Raw genomic sequence first — 7440 nt, 5'->3', positions numbered from 1 at the left:
CAACCCCCTAGTTACCCATCAGCCTGATGAGTTTTTTTTTTTTTTTCTTTTTTTCCAGGGGACAGCGCGAACGCAGTCCCCCACTACCACAAATTATGCAGTCGAGTTTCCCGCATTTGGGGAAATTGCAGGGGTCAGCACACCCGCAGTGCAATGGATGAGCCTCACCCTGGGAAAACCACCTTCGTGATCATGGTATCTCCCCTGCCAGGTAAGTAAGCCCCAGTATTAGTTTCAGAGTAGCAGCCGTGTTAGTCTGTATTCGCAAAAAGAAAAGGAGTACTTGTGGCACCTTAGAGACTAACCAATTTATTTGAGCATAAGTTTTCGTGAGCTACAGCTCACTTCATCGGATGCAGTATTAGTGTCTTCCTCAAAGCGCCTGTGATGGGGTATACCAGACCCTCTGAGGCCCCCTGCTGGAGACCTCATAGCCCTGTCACACCCTGCCCCAAAAAAGAGCAGTGGAGAGGGTCCTCCAAGCTGCCTAGAGTGGCTATGTCCCAGCAGCAAAGTATAAGAAGTGCTGCAGGACCAGGGGCAGTTTGTGTGGTTTTTGTTGTTGTTTTTGTTTTTTTCTTCTTCTTCCCTAGAGCTGTAGGAGCATGGCTGGTGTGTGACTGGCTGATGGAGCTACAGAACCCTGGACAGGGCAGTGCTGCTAGAAGCTGGGGAGAATGAGAAGGAGCCCTGAGCTGGTTGACTCCATTAGGGCAAGACCCTAAGGTAGGGTGAAGACATGCAGAGCCACAGGGAAGTGGCCCAGAGAATTAAAGGAGCTGTGTGACATAGTTAAAGGGACACAGCAGATGGCTCTGATCTACAGAATCCCTGGGCTGGGACCTGGAGTAGTGGGTGGGCCCAGGCCCTCCCCATCCCCCATTAGCCACTGTGGGGAAGTGGCTTGGACACTGAGGCATCCCAAAGAGGGAATTGAACTACAGTGGCCCAGCTGGGGAGCTGTAGCCAGGAAGCCCCAAGAGGGTAAACACCGTGTCTCTAGGGAGGGAGCCCTGGGGCACTGCTGTATCCCAGAGAAGGGACAATCTGAGTGTGAAGGTGTGTGCACTTGGCCAAGGGGGTGCTCACAAGGGGTGAGTGCACCCTGTTACAGTGCCTCAGAGCCAAAGGAGGAGGGAGAGTCCTTCACCTGCAAGGCCCGTGCATCCCTTGATGACTGGCACAGACAGCTGCAGGTTCCCTGAGGTGAATGTCCATTGTGGTGCCTAGCTAAATCTTCATACTGCTCTCATTAGATATCAGTGAGCTAATCATCCCAGCCAGGGCTTTGTCAAGCCTGACCTTAAAAACTTCTAAGGAAGAAGATTCCACCACCTCCCTAGGTAACGCATTAAGTTTTTCCTAATATCCAACCTAAACCTCTCCCACTGCAACTTGAGACCATTACTCCTTGTTCTGTCATCTGCTACCACGGAGAACAGTCTAGATCCATCCTCTTTGGAACCCCCGTTCAGGTAGTTGAAAGCAGCTATCAAATCCCCCCTCGTTCTTCTCTTCTGTAGACTAAACAATCCCAGTTCCCTCAGCCTCTCCTCATAAGTCATGTGTTCCAGTCCCTTAATCATTTTTGTTGCCCTCCCCTGGACATTTTCCAATTTTTCCACATCCTCCTTGTAGTGTGGGGCCCAAAACTGGACACAGTACTCCAGATGAGGCCTCACCAATGTCAAATAGAGGGGAATGATCACATCCCTGGATCTGCTGGCAATGCCCCTACTTATACAGCCCAAAATGCCATTGGCCTTCTTGGCAACAAGGGCACACTGTTGACTCATATCCAGCTTCTCGTCCACTGTAACCCCTAGGTCCTTTTCTGCAGAACTGCTGCCTGGTCATTTGGTCCCTAGTCTGTAGCGGTGCATGGGATTCTTCCATCCTAAGTGCAGGACTCTGCACTTGTCCTTGTTGAACCTCATCAGATTTCTTTTGGCCCAATCCTCTAATTTGTCTAGGTCCCTCTGTATCCTATCCCTACCCTCCAGCGTATCTACCTCTCTTCCCAGTTTAGTGTCATCTGCAAACTTGCTGAGGGTGCAATCCACGCCATCCTCCAGATCATTAATGAAGATATTGAACAAAACTGGCCCGAGGACCGACCCTTGGGGCACTCCTCTTGATACTGGCTGCCAGTGGACATGGAGCCATTGAACACTACCCGTTGAGCCTGACAATCTAGCCAGCTTTCTATCCACGTTTCTTTCCCTGTCCTCTAAAGGTTACCAGCAGTAGCAACTTGCAGCCCATCTAAGCCTGTTGCTCCAGGGCCCTGCGCCAGGAGCCTAGCCTGGTGGCGACAACACCATCCCACTCCCACCTGGCTCAGCAGGCCACACAGGGAAGGCTGAATTCCTGAACTGTCCTGCCTCCCTCCACTTCATCTCCAGGCTTCAGAGTTCAGGAAAAGGGAAGGGGAGGGTACAGCAGGCCCAGAGCGTTTCCTTACAGCTCAGAAGGGGTGTGTAAGTTTCAGTACAGCCAGAAGCTGGCTGTGTATGTTTGAGGGCACCTGATAGTAAGGCAGCTGCATAGGGCCTTTCACATGTCACCTGACACCAGGCTCCACAAAACTCAGGCTGACCCTAGTTACCTCCTTGCCCATCCTGTCCCTGTGTTTCTAGAGCTGGTAAACCAAGTCCTCTGTTATTACAACCCCTGTGGGAGGGAGAGAGGCAAAATTAATTTCTTTGCTAACTGCCATTTCCTTTCCTTCCTCAGACTGTGTGCAACTCCTAAGCTGCTTGCACTGTGTACACCATTTCATCTCTGCAAAAGGCTGCTGAATGTGGCACTGCTGTAGGAGTATCTTTCTAGCCTCAAAGGGAACAGCCAGTCCCAGCTGGTCACTCTCTGATGATGCTCATGGGGCAGATGACCGATTCTCCACGGGAAAGAGAACAGCATGGCTGTTTCTGAAACCAGCTCTAGAAATTGGAGGTGGGGAGGAACTGAAAAACGAAGACGCTTAACCAGGTCAGACATTTTCCCTGCTTCACGAGGGTTTCTATTAAAAGTCACTCCATCATCTGCCTATTCCAGAGGACCTGATCTCAGTCTAGATGCGTGGGCAGGTGGCACCTGTGATAACTTCTAAACCAGGTGACATCATACACAGGCCTGGGAGCCAGACATTCTGTTGGCAGCTCCCACAGTCTGAGGGACCTTGAGCAAGTGACTTTCCCTCACTCCCCATTTGTACATGAGGGATAAGAACAATGGCCTGCTTCACAGCATCCTGGGAGGCTTCATTGGTTAAAGGTCAGTAGGATTTGCAAGAGGAAGGCAGAGCAAGACAAGGACTCCAGCTCTTTCTGCAGCCCACATCTACTGTGCAAACCACAGCCTGACACTGCACTGATCCATGGTGGGAGGTCACAGCAAACATTGCAACATCAGGGCATTACAAGGCAAGCGCCGAGGCTCACGGTGATGTTGACAACCCAGGTACCCACATAGAATACATCTACGCAGCCCAAGTATGTCTATGCAGCCCAAGACAGCAAGCCTCCCAGCCTGGCTCGACACATGTAGGCTAGCGGGACTGGTGCTAGTGCTCTAAAAATAGATGTATAGACCGTGCTTTGAAGTTGCAACTTGGGCTCTGAAGTCCACCTTCCCCTTTTTTCCCCCCATCTTCAGAGCCCAAGCTCCAGCCTGCAAAATCTAGGTCTTTAGCACTTAGTATGAAAGTGAGTCGGTCAAGATGGGAGGGGAGACTCAGAGCCACAGGCTGAGTAGACATACCCCAACTAGTTAATTGCGGCTGAGAACGACTGATCAGTACAGAGCCAGCCCAGCTCAGCCAGCAGTGTGCTGTGTGCCTGCAGGGCATGAAGCTGCTAGTGGCTGGCTTCCACCCACTCTGCCCTGGGGAAGACTTCCCTCTTGAGCTGCCCCACACAGACTTGCTGCAGCCTCATACATGCTCTCCTTCCACTCACCCAACACATGCACCGCCCTGGCGTCCAAGGCTCATGACCACTCCCCAAGCCTGCTCCCCTCCATTAGGGAAACAGGACCAGGCACATCCCCTTCCCTCAGAAGCACTGTACACCTCCTTTGGGACACTTCTCCACAGGACATACAGAGTGGGCCTGATTTGTCACCAACGAAGGGAAGTGGCCTTTTCCAGCATCAGCCCTGGCCCTCATGTCCACACACAGATGGGGAGGCTGACAATTTCAGCTGAAAGAGGTGGGCTGAGAAGGGAGAGGATCATACTAGGAGATGCCACCACACGTTCTCCTCAGAGACTCTGGGTATGTGCAGGGAAATCAGTCAAGCTACAAGGGTTCAGCGCAAACACGAGACAAGATACCAGTCTCCTAAAGCAAGGGCCCAGCTATGCAGCAAATCTGAGTGCCACAGGGCCCTATTTAACAGCAGTGCTCTGGCTTTTTAATAAGAAGGGTTGGTTTTGCTTGTATAGACTGGCGCAAACAGTGTTCTAATCACATTGCAGCCCTGAGACACGAGAGAGAGGAAGAGAAAAGTGAGCCACTACTTTATGCCAAAGGATCACAGGAGCTGGAGAATTTGGGAAACTGGAACTTAGGTTAGGTTCATTTAGGAAATTAAATTAGGCTTGAATAAAGACTGGGACTGGATGTGTCATCACACAAAGTAAAATTATTTCCCCATGTTTATTTTTCCACCTACTGTTCCTCACAAGTTCTTGTCAACTGCTGGAAATGGCCTACCTTCATTATCACTACAAAAGGTTTTTTCCCCCCCTTTCTCCCCCCCAATAGCTCACCTTACCTGATCACTCTGGTTACAGTGTGTAGGGTAACACCCACTGTTTCATGGTCTCTGTGTATATAAATCTCCCCACTGTATTTTCCACTGCATGCGTCTGATGAAGTGAGCTGTAGCTCACAAAAGCTTATGCGCAAATAAATTGGTTAGTCTCTAAGGTACTACAAGTCCTCCTTTTCTTTTTGCGGATACAGACTAACACGGCTGCTACTCTAAAACCTCTAAACCTCTAAAGCCTGCTCAGTCATTACCGGGGCTAAATGGGGGAACAGGGTATTCTTCACATCCACAGTGCTTTTTTTTTTTTTTTTTTTTTTTCTTTTACACATCTTGGCTTCATTGATGCAAGTTCCAGAAGGTCAGGGACATCTACCAAATCTCAGGGAGGAGTTAAACAAGAAAGTTGGAGCAACACACCGCCCTCAGGGCTACCTGCGGTGATTTCCTTGCACAGGAGAGAACAGGCGGGAGTTAGCAGGGTCGTTGCCTCCCTTCCAAGGCCGGCTCTGGGCAGTTCCGGGCTTTCTCCCCGTGCATCTTCCAGGCAGCAACGGGGGCCCAGGGAACCGCACTCCTAAGGCTTCGGGAGCCGCTTGAACGCCGTTCTTCCCGCGTCCCTTCAAAGGCAGCTCGCCCACCCCCTGGCGGAACTGGCCGCCCCGCCGCCCCTGCTGCGGAGCTCGGAGCCAGGGCAGCACCAGGCCGGGGATGACGAGCTGGGGGATCCAGGCTCCCTCGCGGTCCCGCGCTCCTCTCAAGCCAGCGGCCGCACAGCCGCCTCCGCCCCGCGCCCGCCCCGGGAGCCGCGCAGGGCTCTGCAATAGACAGCCCCGCTCCGGCGCACAGGACTGAGGGGAGCCGCGACCCGCCCCCTCGAGGGACCCCTCGGCACGTACCTGTGCTGCGCCTTGCAAACTGCCCGCTGCGGACGTGCTCGGGGGCCGTTTAGCTCCGCAGGGGTCCCCCCCCACACACACACACAGGGTTTCAGGGACAGGAAATACAGAATTCGCAGAAGGCGTCGCTTTGAACAATGAAGATGGAGCAAAAAGGAAGTGGTTGTGTCCCGTCCCGTCCCGTTAATTTACTTCATTCTCCCTCTCGGATCCTTCTTAAATCGACTCCCCTCTGCCTCACTTTCCAGTGTAACCCCCCGATTCCTGCAGTAAACGCCTACCTGTCTCTTTAGGATCTCCCCAGACTCCCGGCAGTTCCCGATTTCCTCCTGCTCTGAATCCCCGCGGAGTTGAAGCCCAAACCGGCAGGGAGATTTGGCCAGGGGATTGGAGCGGGCGAGGGCGAATTCTGTTTTCCTCCAATGAGTGATCCCAGGCTGGAGGGAAGGGAGAGAGCCAGCAGAGCTCCTTACACCGACACTGACCTGGCTCGGTGAGGGGGCTGGCTCAAGCAAACAAGATCGACTTTAAGAAGGCTGGTCAGGTCAACATATGCCGCCTTAGGTCGAATTTATAACGTGCATGTCTGTAACAAAAAAAGTGGGGGGATAGCTTCCTCTGATGGACAGCCAGTTAGCTGTAAAATCCCTCCTGGTAGCTGTTCTTTACTTGCTTTACCTGTAAAGGGTTAAAAAGTCCCCCAGGTAAAGAAAAAAGTGGGCACCTGACCAAAAGAGCCAATGGGAAGGTAGAACTTTTTAAAATGGAGAAAGAAACTTTCCTTTGTCTGTTGTCTCTGGGCTGGAGGGTCAGAGCAGTCATGCCATAAGCAGCTAAGCAAGGTGTGATTATAAATCCTCAGATCATGCCTAGAGCTACTTAGCTGAACTCCAACGTGTGGACTCCTCTGTGCTAATCCCAGATGCTTTTGTTTGCTTGTAACCTTTAAGCTGAACCCCCAAGAAAGCAATTTGGGGTGCTTGATTTTTGGAATTAGTCTTTTAAAATCTAGATGTATTTTCTTTCTTTTTGTTTTTAACAAAATTTACCTTTTTTAAGAACAGGATTGTATATTTGGTGTCCTAAGAGGTTTGTGCATGTTGTTTGATTAACTGGTAGCCACAGCTAATTTCCTTTGTTTCCTTTTTCAGCTCTTCCCCAGAAGGGGGGGATATAAGGGCTTGAGGGCACCCCACAGGGAGGTATTCCTAAGTGCTCCTTCCTGGGTTCAAAGGGGGTTTTGTTGTATTTGGGTGGTGGCAGCATTTACCAAGCCAAGGTCAGAGAAAAGCTGTAACCTTGAGAGTTGGGGTTCAGCCATGACGGTGTCTACACTACTGGGGCCTTTCCACCGACCCAAAGGGCTTGTAAAATCAACACTTGTACTCCCCCCCCAGCAGAGGAGTAGCGCTAGAGTCAACCTTCCTGGGTCGAATTAGGGATAGTGTAGACACAACGCTGTGTAATTTGAAGGGATTGATGTCTCAGAGTGCTCCAATGTGACCGCTCTGGACAGCACTTTCAACTCCACTGCACTTCATCCAGGTACAGAGGAAAAGTCCCGGGAACTTTTGAATTTCCTGTTTGATCAGTGTGGAGAGCTCACCAGCGCAGCTGATATGCCTGCCCAGGGCTGCAAACACAGTCCAGCAGGGAGCATATTGGAGACACTGGATCTGATTGCTGTGTGGGGAGAAGAGTCTGTGCAGGCAGAGCTCTGAACCAGCAGAAGAAACGCTGACACCTATGCCAAAATCACATGGGGGAC

General features: G+C 51.4%; 1 non-coding gene across 1 annotated transcript; it reads right to left on the bottom strand.

Annotated features, from left to right (window-relative positions):
- Positions 1-55: 55 nt before the first annotated feature.
- LOC144271790 (U1 spliceosomal RNA) lies at positions 56-219 on the bottom strand. The gene has a single exon (XR_013347428.1). It is a non-coding gene; the product is annotated as a U1 spliceosomal RNA (small nuclear RNA).
- Between the last annotated feature and the right edge of the window lie 7221 nt (positions 220-7440).

This window comes from Eretmochelys imbricata, chromosome 10, assembly GCF_965152235.1.
Source record: "Eretmochelys imbricata isolate rEreImb1 chromosome 10, rEreImb1.hap1, whole genome shotgun sequence".
In the NCBI taxonomy this organism is placed as follows: Eukaryota; Metazoa; Chordata; order Testudines; family Cheloniidae; genus Eretmochelys; species Eretmochelys imbricata.
The sequence above is the reverse complement of the archived record's forward strand: the minus strand, read 5'-3'. Positions and strand labels throughout refer to the sequence as shown.